This window comes from Schistocerca cancellata, unplaced genomic scaffold (genome assembly GCF_023864275.1).
Source record: "Schistocerca cancellata isolate TAMUIC-IGC-003103 unplaced genomic scaffold, iqSchCanc2.1 HiC_scaffold_583, whole genome shotgun sequence".
Taxonomy (NCBI): domain Eukaryota; kingdom Metazoa; phylum Arthropoda; class Insecta; order Orthoptera; family Acrididae; genus Schistocerca; species Schistocerca cancellata.
In genome coordinates this window covers 33,695-51,448 of record NW_026046595.1, presented here as the reverse complement: position 1 = coordinate 51,448, position 17,754 = coordinate 33,695, and the positions used below count along the sequence as shown (strand labels likewise).

The 17,754-nt window shown below is 48.7% G+C and overlaps 33 non-coding genes across 33 annotated transcripts; all 33 read left to right on the top strand.

The window, feature by feature from the left end:
• Positions 1-249: 249 nt before the first annotated feature.
• Trnak-uuu (transfer RNA lysine (anticodon UUU)) lies at positions 250-322 on the top strand. Its single transcript has one exon. It is a non-coding gene; the product is annotated as a tRNA-Lys (tRNA).
• Positions 323-460: 138 nt separating this feature from the next.
• Trnas-cga (transfer RNA serine (anticodon CGA)) lies at positions 461-542 on the top strand. The gene has a single exon. It is a non-coding gene; the product is annotated as a tRNA-Ser (tRNA).
• Positions 543-1,113: 571 nt separating this feature from the next.
• On the top strand, positions 1,114-1,195 carry Trnas-uga (transfer RNA serine (anticodon UGA)). The gene has a single exon. It is a non-coding gene; the product is annotated as a tRNA-Ser (tRNA).
• A 611-nt stretch (positions 1,196-1,806) lies between these two features.
• Positions 1,807-1,879, top strand: Trnaf-gaa (transfer RNA phenylalanine (anticodon GAA)). The gene has a single exon. It is a non-coding gene; the product is annotated as a tRNA-Phe (tRNA).
• Positions 1,880-2,418: 539 nt separating this feature from the next.
• On the top strand, positions 2,419-2,491 carry Trnak-uuu (transfer RNA lysine (anticodon UUU)). Its single transcript has one exon. It is a non-coding gene; the product is annotated as a tRNA-Lys (tRNA).
• Positions 2,492-2,629: 138 nt separating this feature from the next.
• On the top strand, positions 2,630-2,711 carry Trnas-cga (transfer RNA serine (anticodon CGA)). The gene has a single exon. It is a non-coding gene; the product is annotated as a tRNA-Ser (tRNA).
• Positions 2,712-3,282: 571 nt separating this feature from the next.
• Positions 3,283-3,364, top strand: Trnas-uga (transfer RNA serine (anticodon UGA)). The gene has a single exon. It is a non-coding gene; the product is annotated as a tRNA-Ser (tRNA).
• Positions 3,365-3,973: 609 nt separating this feature from the next.
• Positions 3,974-4,046, top strand: Trnaf-gaa (transfer RNA phenylalanine (anticodon GAA)). The gene has a single exon. It is a non-coding gene; the product is annotated as a tRNA-Phe (tRNA).
• A 539-nt stretch (positions 4,047-4,585) lies between these two features.
• On the top strand, positions 4,586-4,658 carry Trnak-uuu (transfer RNA lysine (anticodon UUU)). The gene has a single exon. It is a non-coding gene; the product is annotated as a tRNA-Lys (tRNA).
• Positions 4,659-4,796: 138 nt separating this feature from the next.
• Trnas-cga (transfer RNA serine (anticodon CGA)) lies at positions 4,797-4,878 on the top strand. The gene has a single exon. It is a non-coding gene; the product is annotated as a tRNA-Ser (tRNA).
• A 571-nt stretch (positions 4,879-5,449) lies between these two features.
• Trnas-uga (transfer RNA serine (anticodon UGA)) lies at positions 5,450-5,531 on the top strand. The gene has a single exon. It is a non-coding gene; the product is annotated as a tRNA-Ser (tRNA).
• Positions 5,532-6,142: 611 nt separating this feature from the next.
• On the top strand, positions 6,143-6,215 carry Trnaf-gaa (transfer RNA phenylalanine (anticodon GAA)). The gene has a single exon. It is a non-coding gene; the product is annotated as a tRNA-Phe (tRNA).
• A 539-nt stretch (positions 6,216-6,754) lies between these two features.
• Trnak-uuu (transfer RNA lysine (anticodon UUU)) lies at positions 6,755-6,827 on the top strand. Its single transcript has one exon. It is a non-coding gene; the product is annotated as a tRNA-Lys (tRNA).
• Positions 6,828-6,965: 138 nt separating this feature from the next.
• On the top strand, positions 6,966-7,047 carry Trnas-cga (transfer RNA serine (anticodon CGA)). Its single transcript has one exon. It is a non-coding gene; the product is annotated as a tRNA-Ser (tRNA).
• Positions 7,048-7,618: 571 nt separating this feature from the next.
• Trnas-uga (transfer RNA serine (anticodon UGA)) lies at positions 7,619-7,700 on the top strand. The gene has a single exon. It is a non-coding gene; the product is annotated as a tRNA-Ser (tRNA).
• Positions 7,701-8,311: 611 nt separating this feature from the next.
• Trnaf-gaa (transfer RNA phenylalanine (anticodon GAA)) lies at positions 8,312-8,384 on the top strand. The gene has a single exon. It is a non-coding gene; the product is annotated as a tRNA-Phe (tRNA).
• Positions 8,385-8,923: 539 nt separating this feature from the next.
• Positions 8,924-8,996, top strand: Trnak-uuu (transfer RNA lysine (anticodon UUU)). The gene has a single exon. It is a non-coding gene; the product is annotated as a tRNA-Lys (tRNA).
• Positions 8,997-9,134: 138 nt separating this feature from the next.
• On the top strand, positions 9,135-9,216 carry Trnas-cga (transfer RNA serine (anticodon CGA)). The gene has a single exon. It is a non-coding gene; the product is annotated as a tRNA-Ser (tRNA).
• Positions 9,217-9,787: 571 nt separating this feature from the next.
• Positions 9,788-9,869, top strand: Trnas-uga (transfer RNA serine (anticodon UGA)). Its single transcript has one exon. It is a non-coding gene; the product is annotated as a tRNA-Ser (tRNA).
• A 609-nt stretch (positions 9,870-10,478) lies between these two features.
• Positions 10,479-10,551, top strand: Trnaf-gaa (transfer RNA phenylalanine (anticodon GAA)). Its single transcript has one exon. It is a non-coding gene; the product is annotated as a tRNA-Phe (tRNA).
• Positions 10,552-11,090: 539 nt separating this feature from the next.
• Trnak-uuu (transfer RNA lysine (anticodon UUU)) lies at positions 11,091-11,163 on the top strand. Its single transcript has one exon. It is a non-coding gene; the product is annotated as a tRNA-Lys (tRNA).
• Positions 11,164-11,301: 138 nt separating this feature from the next.
• Positions 11,302-11,383, top strand: Trnas-cga (transfer RNA serine (anticodon CGA)). The gene has a single exon. It is a non-coding gene; the product is annotated as a tRNA-Ser (tRNA).
• Positions 11,384-11,954: 571 nt separating this feature from the next.
• Trnas-uga (transfer RNA serine (anticodon UGA)) lies at positions 11,955-12,036 on the top strand. The gene has a single exon. It is a non-coding gene; the product is annotated as a tRNA-Ser (tRNA).
• Positions 12,037-12,647: 611 nt separating this feature from the next.
• Positions 12,648-12,720, top strand: Trnaf-gaa (transfer RNA phenylalanine (anticodon GAA)). The gene has a single exon. It is a non-coding gene; the product is annotated as a tRNA-Phe (tRNA).
• A 539-nt stretch (positions 12,721-13,259) lies between these two features.
• Positions 13,260-13,332, top strand: Trnak-uuu (transfer RNA lysine (anticodon UUU)). Its single transcript has one exon. It is a non-coding gene; the product is annotated as a tRNA-Lys (tRNA).
• A 138-nt stretch (positions 13,333-13,470) lies between these two features.
• Positions 13,471-13,552, top strand: Trnas-cga (transfer RNA serine (anticodon CGA)). The gene has a single exon. It is a non-coding gene; the product is annotated as a tRNA-Ser (tRNA).
• Positions 13,553-14,123: 571 nt separating this feature from the next.
• On the top strand, positions 14,124-14,205 carry Trnas-uga (transfer RNA serine (anticodon UGA)). Its single transcript has one exon. It is a non-coding gene; the product is annotated as a tRNA-Ser (tRNA).
• Positions 14,206-14,816: 611 nt separating this feature from the next.
• Trnaf-gaa (transfer RNA phenylalanine (anticodon GAA)) lies at positions 14,817-14,889 on the top strand. Its single transcript has one exon. It is a non-coding gene; the product is annotated as a tRNA-Phe (tRNA).
• Positions 14,890-15,428: 539 nt separating this feature from the next.
• Trnak-uuu (transfer RNA lysine (anticodon UUU)) lies at positions 15,429-15,501 on the top strand. The gene has a single exon. It is a non-coding gene; the product is annotated as a tRNA-Lys (tRNA).
• Positions 15,502-15,639: 138 nt separating this feature from the next.
• Positions 15,640-15,721, top strand: Trnas-cga (transfer RNA serine (anticodon CGA)). The gene has a single exon. It is a non-coding gene; the product is annotated as a tRNA-Ser (tRNA).
• A 571-nt stretch (positions 15,722-16,292) lies between these two features.
• Positions 16,293-16,374, top strand: Trnas-uga (transfer RNA serine (anticodon UGA)). Its single transcript has one exon. It is a non-coding gene; the product is annotated as a tRNA-Ser (tRNA).
• Positions 16,375-16,985: 611 nt separating this feature from the next.
• Trnaf-gaa (transfer RNA phenylalanine (anticodon GAA)) lies at positions 16,986-17,058 on the top strand. Its single transcript has one exon. It is a non-coding gene; the product is annotated as a tRNA-Phe (tRNA).
• Positions 17,059-17,597: 539 nt separating this feature from the next.
• On the top strand, positions 17,598-17,670 carry Trnak-uuu (transfer RNA lysine (anticodon UUU)). The gene has a single exon. It is a non-coding gene; the product is annotated as a tRNA-Lys (tRNA).
• Positions 17,671-17,754: the final 84 nt, after the last annotated feature.

The window sequence follows — 17,754 nt, the reverse complement described above, 5'->3', positions numbered from 1 at the left end:
CCAGTGAGTGTCGACAAAACACGTAAATTCTCTGCTCCAACGTATGAGACGTAACAACTGGTACAATTTGTTGTTGCATCGTGTGTCAGCAGTCTTCGATAGTGTGTTACGGGCTTAGCGCGATAAGTTTGTAGACAGCATTTGGGCGACGTTTTATTAGTAACGGCCCCATGCAGCGATTGAACAACAGTAAAGGACATGAGTCAATGTATAGTTGTGCATCGTGGGAGGTTTTGCAGCCTTGTGTGAGCCCGGATAGCTCAGTCGGTAGAGCATTAGGCTTTTAACCTAAGGGTCCAGGGTTCAAGTCCCTGTCCGGGCGGAAATTTTAATACTTTGGTAGCGATTCGTCTGGTAGCGGTGGAAACGCTACGGAAAATAATGCAGCTACGCCGTTTTCTGACACCACAGTGTTTTAAACGGTAGCAGTTGCATGTGTCGAGAGAACACCGCGCTAACGGCAGTCGTGGCCGAGTGGTTAAGGCGTCTGACTCGAAATCAGATTCCCTCTGGGAGCGTAGGTTCGAATCCTACCGGCTGCGTGCGATTTTGCGTAAAGAGGAGCAAACGTTTTCGCACACATATGACATGCGTGGGCGAATGCGGGTGCAACCAGTGATGCCATTCTCAACAAGACGAAAATTTCCGTTTTAAGAATACTGAGTTTTCGCGACGACAGCTACTTACTGTGCCTTTCGGTTCACCTCGCACTGACGCTGGGACTGCAGAAAGCCGTCGCTGAGATGGTGAGTACACAGATGTGCTCGAAAGTGTTGGACAGAGCGGACATTTCATTTTCTTTTTATGAATCGCAATTTCAATCATTCGAGTGCGGCAAAAGCAGTGGTGCAGCGTTTTTTTTTCTTTTCTTAAGATCTCGCAGCTGCTTGGAGGTATGTCCATCGTTTTAAGACGACAGAAAACTAGCGTCAGCGGTGCGTCAGTGGGAAGTCGGTGAAGTCGCCATTGGAGCCATAAGTCAGTGGGAAATTAGTACACTTTCGTAACGGCTAATGGAAACCCTACAGCAAAGAGTGAGGCCACGCCGTTTTCTGCCATCAGATTGCTTCTAAAGATGGCGGCTTCACTTGTCGGGAGTCGCTTCCGCCACCGGCAGTCGTGGCCGAGTGGTTAAGGCGTCTGACTTGAAATCAGATTCCCTCTGGGAGCGTAGGTTCGAGTCCTGCCGACTGCGAAAATTTTCTCGCTCTCAAAAGGCGGACGTTGAGCTGCATCCTAGCAGTTGCGTCACTACTAAACATGTGGGTCACCAGCAATGTGCAGTGTTATTTGATCGAGGGCGCAGCGTTACAGTCGCCCCCAGAAGCCGCAGCTCATCTCCTAGTCTCACAGCCGTCCACCAGGTGTTAGTACAAGTGTCGCCTCACTGGGCAGTGCAGATGTGTCCATTTTAGCTTGCAGACGATGACGTGTAGCAATTTATGAGCTAACGCAAGTCGAATGTTTTACCGTGTGTATCTGCTAGATACTGCCTCTCATATGGTGGAGAGGCTCACTCCTTCTTGTGTCTCGTTCTCTGCACACGAGTTGCCCCTGGCATCGATATAGCACGTGTTTTCTAGCGTCAGCGTGGCGTCACGTCAAGTCAGCGAATTCAATATCACACGAATCGAGTCGACATGTTTGCTTGTTACGATGACGGAAGCTGAAGAAATGTGTGTGGAACTTCACTGCATCGGCTGCTCGCCCTTCAGCGTCCCTATGTCTTATCAGACGAAGGTGACTGTGAAATTGGCAACGAGGCACAAATTAACGAACACATGCAAATGGCAACCTTCGACGTCAGCCGAAATAGCTCAGTTGGGAGAGCGTTAGACTGAAGATCTAAAGGTCCCTGGTTCGATCCCGGGTTTCGGCAGGTATTCGTTTTCATGCGACGCCAATGGAATTACTCTGCGTTTGTGATAATGCAACTACCGCTGACAACAAAACTGACCCTCTCCTGTAGCTGTTCTGGTTGTCTATTGCATGCCATAAGAGGAACTTACTAGACAACTAACTCCCTTAGAAGCAAAAGAATTAAAAATATCCTACCGACTGCATTCCCTTTTCTGTGTCAGGTGGTGAAGAACATCTTCAACGGAACCGTGAAATGAGCGAAAGCGTGGGAAACATTGCATTCGAAATGCTTGTGAATTTTCCAATTGCCCAGTGAGTGTCGACAAAACACGTAAATTCTCTGCTCCAACGTATGAGACGTAACAACTGGTACAATTTGTTGTTGCATCGTGTGTCAGCAGTCTTCGATAGTGTGTTACGGGCTTAGCGCGATAAGTTTGTAGACAGCATTTGGGCGACGTTTTATTAGTAACGGCCCCATGCAGCGATTGAACAACAGTAAAGGACATGAGTCAATGTATAGTTGTGCATCGTGGGAGGTTTTGCAGCCTTGTGTGAGCCCGGATAGCTCAGTCGGTAGAGCATTAGGCTTTTAACCTAAGGGTCCAGGGTTCAAGTCCCTGTCCGGGCGGAAATTTTAATACTTTGGTAGCGATTCGTCTGGTAGCGGTGGAAACGCTACGGAAAATAATGCAGCTACGCCGTTTTCTGACACCACAGTGTTTTAAACGGTAGCAGTTGCATGTGTCGAGAGAACACCGCGCTAACGGCAGTCGTGGCCGAGTGGTTAAGGCGTCTGACTCGAAATCAGATTCCCTCTGGGAGCGTAGGTTCGAATCCTACCGGCTGCGTGCGATTTTGCGTAAAGAGGAGCAAACGTTTTCGCACACATGTGACATGCGTGGGCGAATGCGGGTGCAACCAGTGATGCCATTCTCAACAAGACGAAAATTTCCGTTTTAAGAATACTGAGTTTTCGCGACGACAGCTACTTACTGTGCCTTTCGGTTCACCTCGCACTGACGCTGGGACTGCAGAAAGCCGTCGCTGAGATGGTGAGTACACAGATGTGCTCGAAAGTGTTGGACAGAGCGGACATTTCATTTTCTTTTTATGAATCGCAATTTCAATCATTCGAGTGCGGCAAAAGCAGTGGTGCAGCGTTTTTTTTTCTTTTCTTAAGATCTCGCAGCTGCTTGGAGGTATGTCCATCGTTTTAAGACGACAGAAAACTAGCGTCAGCGGTGCGTCAGTGGGAAGTCGGTGAAGTCGCCATTGGAGCCATAAGTCAGTGGGAAATTAGTACACTTTCGTAACGGCTAATGGAAACCCTACAGCAAAGAGTGAGGCCACGCCGTTTTCTGCCATCAGATTGCTTCTAAAGATGGCGGCTTCACTTGTCGGGAGTCGCTTCCGCCACCGGCAGTCGTGGCCGAGTGGTTAAGGCGTCTGACTTGAAATCAGATTCCCTCTGGGAGCGTAGGTTCGAGTCCTGCCGACTGCGAAAATTTTCTCGCTCTCAAAAGGCGGACGTTGAGCTGCATCCTAGCAGTTGCGTCACTACTAAACATGTGGGTCACCAGCAATGTGCAGTGTTATTTGATCGAGGGCGCAGCGTTACAGTCGCCCCCAGAAGCCGCAGCTCATCTCCTAGTCTCACAGCCGTCCACCAGGTGTTAGTACAAGTGTCGCCTCACTGGGCAGTGCAGATGTGTCCATTTTAGCTTGCAGACGATGACGTGTAGCAATTTATGAGCTAACGCAAGTCGAATGTTTTACCGTGTGTATCTGCTAGATACTGCCTCTCATATGGTGGAGAGGCTCACTCCTTCTTGTGTCTCGTTCTCTGCACACGAGTTGCCCCTGGCATCGATATAGCACGTGTTTTCTAGCGTCAGCGTGGCGTCACGTCAAGTCAGCGAATTCAATATCACACGAATCGAGTCGACATGTTTGCTTGTTACGATGACGGAAGCTGAAGAAATGTGTGTGGAACTTCACTGCATCGGCTGCTCGCCCTTCAGCGTCCCTATGTCTTATCAGACGAAGGTGACTGAAATTGGCAACGAGGCACAAATTAACGAACACATGCAAATGGCAACCTTCGACGTCAGCCGAAATAGCTCAGTTGGGAGAGCGTTAGACTGAAGATCTAAAGGTCCCTGGTTCGATCCCGGGTTTCGGCAGGTATTCGTTTTCATGCGACGCCAATGGAATTACTCTGCGTTTGTGATAATGCAACTACCGCTGACAACAAAACTGACCCTCTCCTGTAGCTGTTCTGGTTGTCTATTGCATGCCATAAGAGGAACTTACTAGACAACTAACTCCCTTAGAAGCAAAAGAATTAAAAATATCCTACCGACTGCATTCCCTTTTCTGTGTCAGGTGGTGAAGAACATCTTCAACGGAACCGTGAAATGAGCGAAAGCGTGGGAAACATTGCATTCGAAATGCTTGTGAATTTTCCAATTGCCCAGTGAGTGTCGACAAAACACGTAAATTCTCTGCTCCAACGTATGAGACGTAACAACTGGTACAATTTGTTGTTGCATCGTGTGTCAGCAGTCTTCGATAGTGTGTTACGGGCTTAGCGCGATAAGTTTGTAGACAGCATTTGGGCGACGTTTTATTAGTAACGGCCCCATGCAGCGATTGAACAACAGTAAAGGACATGAGTCAATGTATAGTTGTGCATCGTGGGAGGTTTTGCAGCCTTGTGTGAGCCCGGATAGCTCAGTCGGTAGAGCATTAGGCTTTTAACCTAAGGGTCCAGGGTTCAAGTCCCTGTCCGGGCGGAAATTTTAATACTTTGGTAGCGATTCGTCTGGTAGCGGTGGAAACGCTACGGAAAATAATGCAGCTACGCCGTTTTCTGACACCACAGTGTTTTAAACGGTAGCAGTTGCATGTGTCGAGAGAACACCGCGCTAACGGCAGTCGTGGCCGAATGGTTAAGGCGTCTGACTCGAAATCAGATTCCCTCTGGGAGCGTAGGTTCGAATCCTACCGGCTGCGTGCGATTTTGCGTAAAGAGGAGCAAACGTTTTCGCACACATGTGACATGCGTGGGCGAATGCGGGTGCAACCAGTGATGCCATTCTCAACAAGACGAAAATTTCCGTTTTAAGAATACTGAGTTTTCGCGACGACAGCTACTTACTGTGCCTTTCGGTTCACCTCGCACTGACGCTGGGACTGCAGAAAGCCGTCGCTGAGATGGTGAGTACACAGATGTGCTCGAAAGTGTTGGACAGAGCGGACATTTCATTTTCTTTTTATGAATCGCAATTTCAATCATTCGAGTGCGGCAAAAGCAGTGGTGCAGCGTTTTTTTTTCTTTTCTTAAGATCTCGCAGCTGCTTGGAGGTATGTCCATCGTTTTAAGACGACAGAAAACTAGCGTCAGCGGTGCGTCAGTGGGAAGTCGGTGAAGTCGCCATTGGAGCCATAAGTCAGTGGGAAATTAGTACACTTTCGTAACGGCTAATGGAAACCCTACAGCAAAGAGTGAGGCCACGCCGTTTTCTGCCATCAGATTGCTTCTAAAGATGGCGGCTTCACTTGTCGGGAGTCGCTTCCGCCACCGGCAGTCGTGGCCGAGTGGTTAAGGCGTCTGACTTGAAATCAGATTCCCTCTGGGAGCGTAGGTTCGAGTCCTGCCGACTGCGAAAATTTTCTCGCTCTCAAAAGGCGGACGTTGAGCTGCATCCTAGCAGTTGCGTCACTACTAAACATGTGGGTCACCAGCAATGTGCAGTGTTATTTGATCGAGGGCGCAGCGTTACAGTCGCCCCCAGAAGCCGCAGCTCATCTCCTAGTCTCACAGCCGTCCACCAGGTGTTAGTACAAGTGTCGCCTCACTAGGCAGTGCAGATGTGTCCATTTTAGCTTGCAGACGATGACGTGTAGCAATTTATGAGCTAACGCAAGTCGAATGTTTTACCGTGTGTATCTGCTAGATACTGCCTCTCATATGGTGGAGAGGCTCACTCCTTCTTGTGTCTCGTTCTCTGCACACGAGTTGCCCCTGGCATCGATATAGCACGTGTTTTCTAGCGTCAGCGTGGCGTCATGTCAAGTCAGCGAATTCAATATCACACGAATCGAGTCGACATGTTTGCTTGTTACGATGACGGAAGCTGAAGAAATGTGTGTGGAACTTCACTGCATCGGCTGCTCGCCCTTCAGCGTCCCTATGTCTTATCAGACGAAGGTGACTGTGAAATTGGCAACGAGGCACAAATTAACGAACACATGCAAATGGCAACCTTCGACGTCAGCCGAAATAGCTCAGTTGGGAGAGCGTTAGACTGAAGATCTAAAGGTCCCTGGTTCGATCCCGGGTTTCGGCAGGTATTCGTTTTCATGCGACGCCAATGGAATTACTCTGCGTTTGTGATAATGCAACTACCGCTGACAACAAAACTGACCCTCTCCTGTAGCTGTTCTGGTTGTCTATTGCATGCCATAAGAGGAACTTACTAGACAACTAACTCCCTTAGAAGCAAAAGAATTAAAAATATCCTACCGACTGCATTCCCTTTTCTGTGTCAGGTGGTGAAGAACATCTTCAACGGAACCGTGAAATGAGCGAAAGCGTGGGAAACATTGCATTCGAAATGCTTGTGAATTTTCCAATTGCCCAGTGAGTGTCGACAAAACACGTAAATTCTCTGCTCCAACGTATGAGACGTAACAACTGGTACAATTTGTTGTTGCATCGTGTGTCAGCAGTCTTCGATAGTGTGTTACGGGCTTAGCGCGATAAGTTTGTAGACAGCATTTGGGCGACGTTTTATTAGTAACGGCCCCATGCAGCGATTGAACAACAGTAAAGGACATGAGTCAATGTATAGTTGTGCATCGTGGGAGGTTTTGCAGCCTTGTGTGAGCCCGGATAGCTCAGTCGGTAGAGCATTAGGCTTTTAACCTAAGGGTCCAGGGTTCAAGTCCCTGTCCGGGCGGAAATTTTAATACTTTGGTAGCGTTTCGTCTGGTAGCGGTGGAAACGCTACGGAAAATAATGCAGCTACGCCGTTTTCTGACACCACAGTGTTTTAAACGGTAGCAGTTGCATGTGTCGAGAGAACACCGCGCTAACGGCAGTCGTGGCCGAATGGTTAAGGCGTCTGACTCGAAATCAGATTCCCTCTGGGAGCGTAGGTTCGAATCCTACCGGCTGCGTGCGATTTTGCGTAAAGAGGAGCAAACGTTTTCGCACACATGTGACATGCGTGGGCGAATGCGGGTGCAACCAGTGATGCCATTCTCAACAAGACGAAAATTTCCGTTTTAAGAATACTGAGTTTTCGCGACGACAGCTACTTACTGTGCCTTTCGGTTCACCTCGCACTGACGCTGGGACTGCAGAAAGCCGTCGCTGAGATGGTGAGTACACAGATGTGCTCGAAAGTGTTGGACAGAGCGGACATTTCATTTTCTTTTTATGAATCGCAATTTCAATCATTCGAGTGCGGCAAAAGCAGTGGTGCAGCGTTTTTTTTTCTTTTCTTAAGATCTCGCAGCTGCTTGGAGGTATGTCCATCGTTTTAAGACGACAGAAAACTAGCGTCAGCGGTGCGTCAGTGGGAAGTCGGTGAAGTCGCCATTGGAGCCATAAGTCAGTGGGAAATTAGTACACTTTCGTAACGGCTAATGGAAACCCTACAGCAAAGAGTGAGGCCACGCCGTTTTCTGCCATCAGATTGCTTCTAAAGATGGCGGCTTCACTTGTCGGGAGTCGCTTCCGCCACCGGCAGTCGTGGCCGAGTGGTTAAGGCGTCTGACTTGAAATCAGATTCCCTCTGGGAGCGTAGGTTCGAGTCCTGCCGACTGCGAAAATTTTCTCGCTCTCAAAAGGCGGACGTTGAGCTGCATCCTAGCAGTTGCGTCACTACTAAACATGTGGGTCACCAGCAATGTGCAGTGTTATTTGATCGAGGGCGCAGCGTTACAGTCGCCCCCAGAAGCCGCAGCTCATCTCCTAGTCTCACAGCCGTCCACCAGGTGTTAGTACAAGTGTCGCCTCACTGGGCAGTGCAGATGTGTCCATTTTAGCTTGCAGACGATGACGTGTAGCAATTTATGAGCTAACGCAAGTCGAATGTTTTACCGTGTGTATCTGCTAGATACTGCCTCTCATATGGTGGAGAGGCTCACTCCTTCTTGTGTCTCGTTCTCTGCACACGAGTTGCCCCTGGCATCGATATAGCACGTGTTTTCTAGCGTCAGCGTGGCGTCACGTCAAGTCAGCGAATTCAATATCACACGAATCGAGTCGACATGTTTGCTTGTTACGATGACGGAAGCTGAAGAAATGTGTGTGGAACTTCACTGCATCGGCTGCTCGCCCTTCAGCGTCCCTATGTCTTATCAGACGAAGGTGACTGTGAAATTGGCAACGAGGCACAAATTAACGAACACATGCAAATGGCAACCTTCGACGTCAGCCGAAATAGCTCAGTTGGGAGAGCGTTAGACTGAAGATCTAAAGGTCCCTGGTTCGATCCCGGGTTTCGGCAGGTATTCGTTTTCATGCGACGCCAATGGAATTACTCTGCGTTTGTGATAATGCAACTACCGCTGACAACAAAACTGACCCTCTCCTGTAGCTGTTCTGGTTGTCTATTGCATGCCATAAGAGGAACTTACTAGACAACTAACTCCCTTAGAAGCAAAAGAATTAAAAATATCCTACCGACTGCATTCCCTTTTCTGTGTCAGGTGGTGAAGAACATCTTCAACGGAACCGTGAAATGAGCGAAAGCGTGGGAAACATTGCATTCGAAATGCTTGTGAATTTTCCAATTGCCCAGTGAGTGTCGACAAAACACGTAAATTCTCTGCTCCAACGTATGAGACGTAACAACTGGTACAATTTGTTGTTGCATCGTGTGTCAGCAGTCTTCGATAGTGTGTTACGGGCTTAGCGCGATAAGTTTGTAGACAGCATTTGGGCGACGTTTTATTAGTAACGGCCCCATGCAGCGATTGAACAACAGTAAAGGACATGAGTCAATGTATAGTTGTGCATCGTGGGAGGTTTTGCAGCCTTGTGTGAGCCCGGATAGCTCAGTCGGTAGAGCATTAGGCTTTTAACCTAAGGGTCCAGGGTTCAAGTCCCTGTCCGGGCGGAAATTTTAATACTTTGGTAGCGATTCGTCTGGTAGCGGTGGAAACGCTACGGAAAATAATGCAGCTACGCCGTTTTCTGACACCACAGTGTTTTAAACGGTAGCAGTTGCATGTGTCGAGAGAACACCGCGCTAACGGCAGTCGTGGCCGAGTGGTTAAGGCGTCTGACTCGAAATCAGATTCCCTCTGGGAGCGTAGGTTCGAATCCTACCGGCTGCGTGCGATTTTGCGTAAAGAGGAGCAAACGTTTTCGCACACATGTGACATGCGTGGGCGAATGCGGGTGCAACCAGTGATGCCATTCTCAACAAGACGAAAATTTCCGTTTTAAGAATACTGAGTTTTCGCGACGACAGCTACTTACTGTGCCTTTCGGTTCACCTCGCACTGACGCTGGGACTGCAGAAAGCCGTCGCTGAGATGGTGAGTACACAGATGTGCTCGAAAGTGTTGGACAGAGCGGACATTTCATTTTCTTTTTATGAATCGCAATTTCAATCATTCGAGTGCGGCAAAAGCAGTGGTGCAGCGTTTTTTTTTCTTTTCTTAAGATCTCGCAGCTGCTTGGAGGTATGTCCATCGTTTTAAGACGACAGAAAACTAGCGTCAGCGGTGCGTCAGTGGGAAGTCGGTGAAGTCGCCATTGGAGCCATAAGTCAGTGGGAAATTAGTACACTTTCGTAACGGCTAATGGAAACCCTACAGCAAAGAGTGAGGCCACGCCGTTTTCTGCCATCAGATTGCTTCTAAAGATGGCGGCTTCACTTGTCGGGAGTCGCTTCCGCCACCGGCAGTCGTGGCCGAGTGGTTAAGGCGTCTGACTTGAAATCAGATTCCCTCTGGGAGCGTAGGTTCGAGTCCTGCCGACTGCGAAAATTTTCTCGCTCTCAAAAGGCGGACGTTGAGCTGCATCCTAGCAGTTGCGTCACTACTAAACATGTGGGTCACCAGCAATGTGCAGTGTTATTTGATCGAGGGCGCAGCGTTACAGTCGCCCCCAGAAGCCGCAGCTCATCTCCTAGTCTCACAGCCGTCCACCAGGTGTTAGTACAAGTGTCGCCTCACTGGGCAGTGCAGATGTGTCCATTTTAGCTTGCAGACGATGACGTGTAGCAATTTATGAGCTAACGCAAGTCGAATGTTTTACCGTGTGTATCTGCTAGATACTGCCTCTCATATGGTGGAGAGGCTCACTCCTTCTTGTGTCTCGTTCTCTGCACACGAGTTGCCCCTGGCATCGATATAGCACGTGTTTTCTAGCGTCAGCGTGGCGTCACGTCAAGTCAGCGAATTCAATATCACACGAATCGAGTCGACATGTTTGCTTGTTACGATGACGGAAGCTGAAGAAATGTGTGTGGAACTTCACTGCATCGGCTGCTCGCCCTTCAGCGTCCCTATGTCTTATCAGACGAAGGTGACTGAAATTGGCAACGAGGCACAAATTAACGAACACATGCAAATGGCAACCTTCGACGTCAGCCGAAATAGCTCAGTTGGGAGAGCGTTAGACTGAAGATCTAAAGGTCCCTGGTTCGATCCCGGGTTTCGGCAGGTATTCGTTTTCATGCGACGCCAATGGAATTACTCTGCGTTTGTGATAATGCAACTACCGCTGACAACAAAACTGACCCTCTCCTGTAGCTGTTCTGGTTGTCTATTGCATGCCATAAGAGGAACTTACTAGACAACTAACTCCCTTAGAAGCAAAAGAATTAAAAATATCCTACCGACTGCATTCCCTTTTCTGTGTCAGGTGGTGAAGAACATCTTCAACGGAACCGTGAAATGAGCGAAAGCGTGGGAAACATTGCATTCGAAATGCTTGTGAATTTTCCAATTGCCCAGTGAGTGTCGACAAAACACGTAAATTCTCTGCTCCAACGTATGAGACGTAACAACTGGTACAATTTGTTGTTGCATCGTGTGTCAGCAGTCTTCGATAGTGTGTTACGGGCTTAGCGCGATAAGTTTGTAGACAGCATTTGGGCGACGTTTTATTAGTAACGGCCCCATGCAGCGATTGAACAACAGTAAAGGACATGAGTCAATGTATAGTTGTGCATCGTGGGAGGTTTTGCAGCCTTGTGTGAGCCCGGATAGCTCAGTCGGTAGAGCATTAGGCTTTTAACCTAAGGGTCCAGGGTTCAAGTCCCTGTCCGGGCGGAAATTTTAATACTTTGGTAGCGATTCGTCTGGTAGCGGTGGAAACGCTACGGAAAATAATGCAGCTACGCCGTTTTCTGACACCACAGTGTTTTAAACGGTAGCAGTTGCATGTGTCGAGAGAACACCGCGCTAACGGCAGTCGTGGCCGAATGGTTAAGGCGTCTGACTCGAAATCAGATTCCCTCTGGGAGCGTAGGTTCGAATCCTACCGGCTGCGTGCGATTTTGCGTAAAGAGGAGCAAACGTTTTCGCACACATGTGACATGCGTGGGCGAATGCGGGTGCAACCAGTGATGCCATTCTCAACAAGACGAAAATTTCCGTTTTAAGAATACTGAGTTTTCGCGACGACAGCTACTTACTGTGCCTTTCGGTTCACCTCGCACTGACGCTGGGACTGCAGAAAGCCGTCGCTGAGATGGTGAGTACACAGATGTGCTCGAAAGTGTTGGACAGAGCGGACATTTCATTTTCTTTTTATGAATCGCAATTTCAATCATTCGAGTGCGGCAAAAGCAGTGGTGCAGCGTTTTTTTTTCTTTTCTTAAGATCTCGCAGCTGCTTGGAGGTATGTCCATCGTTTTAAGACGACAGAAAACTAGCGTCAGCGGTGCGTCAGTGGGAAGTCGGTGAAGTCGCCATTGGAGCCATAAGTCAGTGGGAAATTAGTACACTTTCGTAACGGCTAATGGAAACCCTACAGCAAAGAGTGAGGCCACGCCGTTTTCTGCCATCAGATTGCTTCTAAAGATGGCGGCTTCACTTGTCGGGAGTCGCTTCCGCCACCGGCAGTCGTGGCCGAGTGGTTAAGGCGTCTGACTTGAAATCAGATTCCCTCTGGGAGCGTAGGTTCGAGTCCTGCCGACTGCGAAAATTTTCTCGCTCTCAAAAGGCGGACGTTGAGCTGCATCCTAGCAGTTGCGTCACTACTAAACATGTGGGTCACCAGCAATGTGCAGTGTTATTTGATCGAGGGCGCAGCGTTACAGTCGCCCCCAGAAGCCGCAGCTCATCTCCTAGTCTCACAGCCGTCCACCAGGTGTTAGTACAAGTGTCGCCTCACTAGGCAGTGCAGATGTGTCCATTTTAGCTTGCAGACGATGACGTGTAGCAATTTATGAGCTAACGCAAGTCGAATGTTTTACCGTGTGTATCTGCTAGATACTGCCTCTCATATGGTGGAGAGGCTCACTCCTTCTTGTGTCTCGTTCTCTGCACACGAGTTGCCCCTGGCATCGATATAGCACGTGTTTTCTAGCGTCAGCGTGGCGTCATGTCAAGTCAGCGAATTCAATATCACACGAATCGAGTCGACATGTTTGCTTGTTACGATGACGGAAGCTGAAGAAATGTGTGTGGAACTTCACTGCATCGGCTGCTCGCCCTTCAGCGTCCCTATGTCTTATCAGACGAAGGTGACTGTGAAATTGGCAACGAGGCACAAATTAACGAACACATGCAAATGGCAACCTTCGACGTCAGCCGAAATAGCTCAGTTGGGAGAGCGTTAGACTGAAGATCTAAAGGTCCCTGGTTCGATCCCGGGTTTCGGCAGGTATTCGTTTTCATGCGACGCCAATGGAATTACTCTGCGTTTGTGATAATGCAACTACCGCTGACAACAAAACTGACCCTCTCCTGTAGCTGTTCTGGTTGTCTATTGCATGCCATAAGAGGAACTTACTAGACAACTAACTCCCTTAGAAGCAAAAGAATTAAAAATATCCTACCGACTGCATTCCCTTTTCTGTGTCAGGTGGTGAAGAACATCTTCAACGGAACCGTGAAATGAGCGAAAGCGTGGGAAACATTGCATTCGAAATGCTTGTGAATTTTCCAATTGCCCAGTGAGTGTCGACAAAACACGTAAATTCTCTGCTCCAACGTATGAGACGTAACAACTGGTACAATTTGTTGTTGCATCGTGTGTCAGCAGTCTTCGATAGTGTGTTACGGGCTTAGCGCGATAAGTTTGTAGACAGCATTTGGGCGACGTTTTATTAGTAACGGCCCCATGCAGCGATTGAACAACAGTAAAGGACATGAGTCAATGTATAGTTGTGCATCGTGGGAGGTTTTGCAGCCTTGTGTGAGCCCGGATAGCTCAGTCGGTAGAGCATTAGGCTTTTAACCTAAGGGTCCAGGGTTCAAGTCCCTGTCCGGGCGGAAATTTTAATACTTTGGTAGCGTTTCGTCTGGTAGCGGTGGAAACGCTACGGAAAATAATGCAGCTACGCCGTTTTCTGACACCACAGTGTTTTAAACGGTAGCAGTTGCATGTGTCGAGAGAACACCGCGCTAACGGCAGTCGTGGCCGAATGGTTAAGGCGTCTGACTCGAAATCAGATTCCCTCTGGGAGCGTAGGTTCGAATCCTACCGGCTGCGTGCGATTTTGCGTAAAGAGGAGCAAACGTTTTCGCACACATGTGACATGCGTGGGCGAATGCGGGTGCAACCAGTGATGCCATTCTCAACAAGACGAAAATTTCCGTTTTAAGAATACTGAGTTTTCGCGACGACAGCTACTTACTGTGCCTTTCGGTTCACCTCGCACTGACGCTGGGACTGCAGAAAGCCGTCGCTGAGATGGTGAGTACACAGATGTGCTCGAAAGTGTTGGACAGAGCGGACATTTCATTTTCTTTTTATGAATCGCAATTTCAATCATTCGAGTGCGGCAAAAGCAGTGGTGCAGCGTTTTTTTTTCTTTTCTTAAGATCTCGCAGCTGCTTGGAGGTATGTCCATCGTTTTAAGACGACAGAAAACTAGCGTCAGCGGTGCGTCAGTGGGAAGTCGGTGAAGTCGCCATTGGAGCCATAAGTCAGTGGGAAATTAGTACACTTTCGTAACGGCTAATGGAAACCCTACAGCAAAGAGTGAGGCCACGCCGTTTTCTGCCATCAGATTGCTTCTAAAGATGGCGGCTTCACTTGTCGGGAGTCGCTTCCGCCACCGGCAGTCGTGGCCGAGTGGTTAAGGCGTCTGACTTGAAATCAGATTCCCTCTGGGAGCGTAGGTTCGAGTCCTGCCGACTGCGAAAATTTTCTCGCTCTCAAAAGGCGGACGTTGAGCTGCATCCTAGCAGTTGCGTCACTACTAAACATGTGGGTCACCAGCAATGTGCAGTGTTATTTGATCGAGGGCGCAGCGTTACAGTCGCCCCCAGAAGCCGCAGCTCATCTCCTAGTCTCACAGCCGTCCACCAGGTGTTAGTACAAGTGTCGCCTCACTGGGCAGTGCAGATGTGTCCATTTTAGCTTGCAGACGATGACGTGTAGCAATTTATGAGCTAACGCAAGTCGAATGTTTTACCGTGTGTATCTGCTAGATACTGCCTCTCATATGGTGGAGAGGCTCACTCCTTCTTGTGTCTCGTTCTCTGCACACGAGTTGCCCCTGGCATCGATATAGCACGTGTTTTCTAGCGTCAGCGTGGCGTCACGTCAAGTCAGCGAATTCAATATCACACGAATCGAGTCGACATGTTTGCTTGTTACGATGACGGAAGCTGAAGAAATGTGTGTGGAACTTCACTGCATCGGCTGCTCGCCCTTCAGCGTCCCTATGTCTTATCAGACGAAGGTGACTGTGAAATTGGCAACGAGGCACAAATTAACGAACACATGCAAATGGCAACCTTCGACGTCAGCCGAAATAGCTCAGTTGGGAGAGCGTTAGACTGAAGATCTAAAGGTCCCTGGTTCGATCCCGGGTTTCGGCAGGTATTCGTTTTCATGCGACGCCAATGGAATTACTCTGCGTTTGTGATAATGCAACTACCGCTGACAACAAAACTGACCCTCTCCTGTAGCTGTTCTGGTTGTCTATTGCATGCCATAAGAGGAACTTACTAGACAACTAACTCCCTTAGAAGCAAAAGAATTAAAAATATCCTACCGACTGCATTCCCTTTTCTGTGTCAGGTGGTGAAGAACATCTTCAACGGAACCGTGAAATGAGCGAAAGCGTGGGAAACATTGCATTCGAAATGCTTGTGAATTTTCCAATTGCCCAGTGAGTGTCGACAAAACACGTAAATTCTCTGCTCCAACGTATGAGACGTAACAACTGGTACAATTTGTTGTTGCATCGTGTGTCAGCAGTCTTCGATAGTGTGTTACGGGCTTAGCGCGATAAGTTTGTAGACAGCATTTGGGCGACGTTTTATTAGTAACGGCCCCATGCAGCGATTGAACAACAGTAAAGGACATGAGTCAATGTATAGTTGTGCATCGTGGGAGGTTTTGCAGCCTTGTGTGAGCCCGGATAGCTCAGTCGGTAGAGCATTAGGCTTTTAACCTAAGGGTCCAGGGTTCAAGTCCCTGTCCGGGCGGAAATTTTAATACTTTGGTAGCGATTCGTCTGGTAGCGGTGGAAACGCTACGGAAAATAATGCAGCTACGCCGTTTTCTGACACCACAGTGTTTTAAACGGTAGCAGTTGCATGTGTCGAGAGAACACCGCGCTAACGGCAGTCGTGGCCGAGTGGTTAAGGCGTCTGACTCGAAATCAGATTCCCTCTGGGAGCGTAGGTTCGAATCCTACCGGCTGCGTGCGATTTTGCGTAAAGAGGAGCAAACGTTTTCGCACACATGTGACATGCGTGGGCGAATGCGGGTGCAACCAGTGATGCCATTCTCAACAAGACGAAAATTTCCGTTTTAAGAATACTGAGTTTTCGCGACGACAGCTACTTACTGTGCCTTTCGGTTCACCTCGCACTGACGCTGGGACTGCAGAAAGCCGTCGCTGAGATGGTGAGTACACAGATGTGCTCGAAAGTGTTGGACAGAGCGGACATTTCATTTTCTTTTTATGAATCGCAATTTCAATCATTCGAGTGCGGCAAAAGCAGTGGTGCAGCGTTTTTTTTTCTTTTCTTAAGATCTCGCAGCTGCTTGGAGGTATGTCCATCGTTTTAAGACGACAGAAAACTAGCGTCAGCGGTGCGTCAGTGGGAAGTCGGTGAAGTCGCCATTGGAGCCATAAGTCAGTGGGAAATTAGTACACTTTCGTAACGGCTAATGGAAACCCTACAGCAAAGAGTGAGGCCACGCCGTTTTCTGCCATCAGATTGCTTCTAAAGATGGCGGCTTCACTTGTCGGGAGTCGCTTCCGCCACCGGCAGTCGTGGCCGAGTGGTTAAGGCGTCTGACTTGAAATCAGATTCCCTCTGGGAGCGTAGGTTCGAGTCCTGCCGACTGCGAAAATTTTCTCGCTCTCAAAAGGCGGACGTTGAGCTGCATCCTAGCAGTTGCGTCACTACTAAACATGTGGGTCACCAGCAATGTGCAGTGTTATTTGATCGAGGGCGCAGCGTTACAGTCGCCCCCAGAAGCCGCAGCTCATCTCCTAGTCTCACAGCCGTCCACCAGGTGTTAGTACAAGTGTCGCCTCACTAGGCAGTGCAGATGTGTCCATTTTAGCTTGCAGACGATGACGTGTAGCAATTTATGAGCTAACGCAAGTCGAATGTTTTACCGTGTGTATCTGCTAGATACTGCCTCTCATATGGTGGAGAGGCTCACTCCTTCTTGTGTCTCGTTCTCTGCACACGAGTTGCCCCTGGCATCGATATAGCACGTGTTTTCTAGCGTCAGCGTGGCGTCATGTCAAGTCAGCGAATTCAATATCACACGAATCGAGTCGACATGTTTGCTTGTTACGATGACGGAAGCTGAAGAAATGTGTGTGGAACTTCACTGCATCGGCTGCTCGCCCTTCAGCGTCCCTATGTCTTATCAGACGAAGGTGACTGTGAAATTGGCAACGAGGCACAAATTAACGAACACATGCAAATGGCAACCTTCGACGTCAGCCGAAATAGCTCAGTTGGGAGAGCGTTAGACTGAAGATCTAAAGGTCCCTGGTTCGATCCCGGGTTTCGGCAGGTATTCGTTTTCATGCGACGCCAATGGAATTACTCTGCGTTTGTGATAATGCAACTACCGCTGACAACAAAACTGACCCTCTCCTGTAGCTGTTCTGGTTGTCTATTGCATGCCATAAGAGGAACTTACTAGACAACTAACTCCCTTAGAAGCAAAAGAATTAAAAATATCCTACCGACTGCATTCCCTTTTCTGTGTCAGGTGGTGAAGAACATCTTCAACGGAACCGTGAAATGAGCGAAAGCGTGGGAAACATTGCATTCGAAATGCTTGTGAATTTTCCAATTGCCCAGTGAGTGTCGACAAAACACGTAAATTCTCTGCTCCAACGTATGAGACGTAACAACTGGTACAATTTGTTGTTGCATCGTGTGTCAGCAGTCTTCGATAGTGTGTTACGGGCTTAGCGCGATAAGTTTGTAGACAGCATTTGGGCGACGTTTTATTAGTAACGGCCCCATGCAGCGATTGAACAACAGTAAAGGACATGAGTCAATGTATAGTTGTGCATCGTGGGAGGTTTTGCAGCCTTGTGTGAGCCCGGATAGCTCAGTCGGTAGAGCATTAGGCTTTTAACCTAAGGGTCCAGGGTTCAAGTCCCTGTCCGGGCGGAAATTTTAATACTTTGGTAGCGTTTCGTCTGGTAGCGGTGGAAACGCTACGGAAAATAATGCAGCTACGCCGTTTTCTGACAC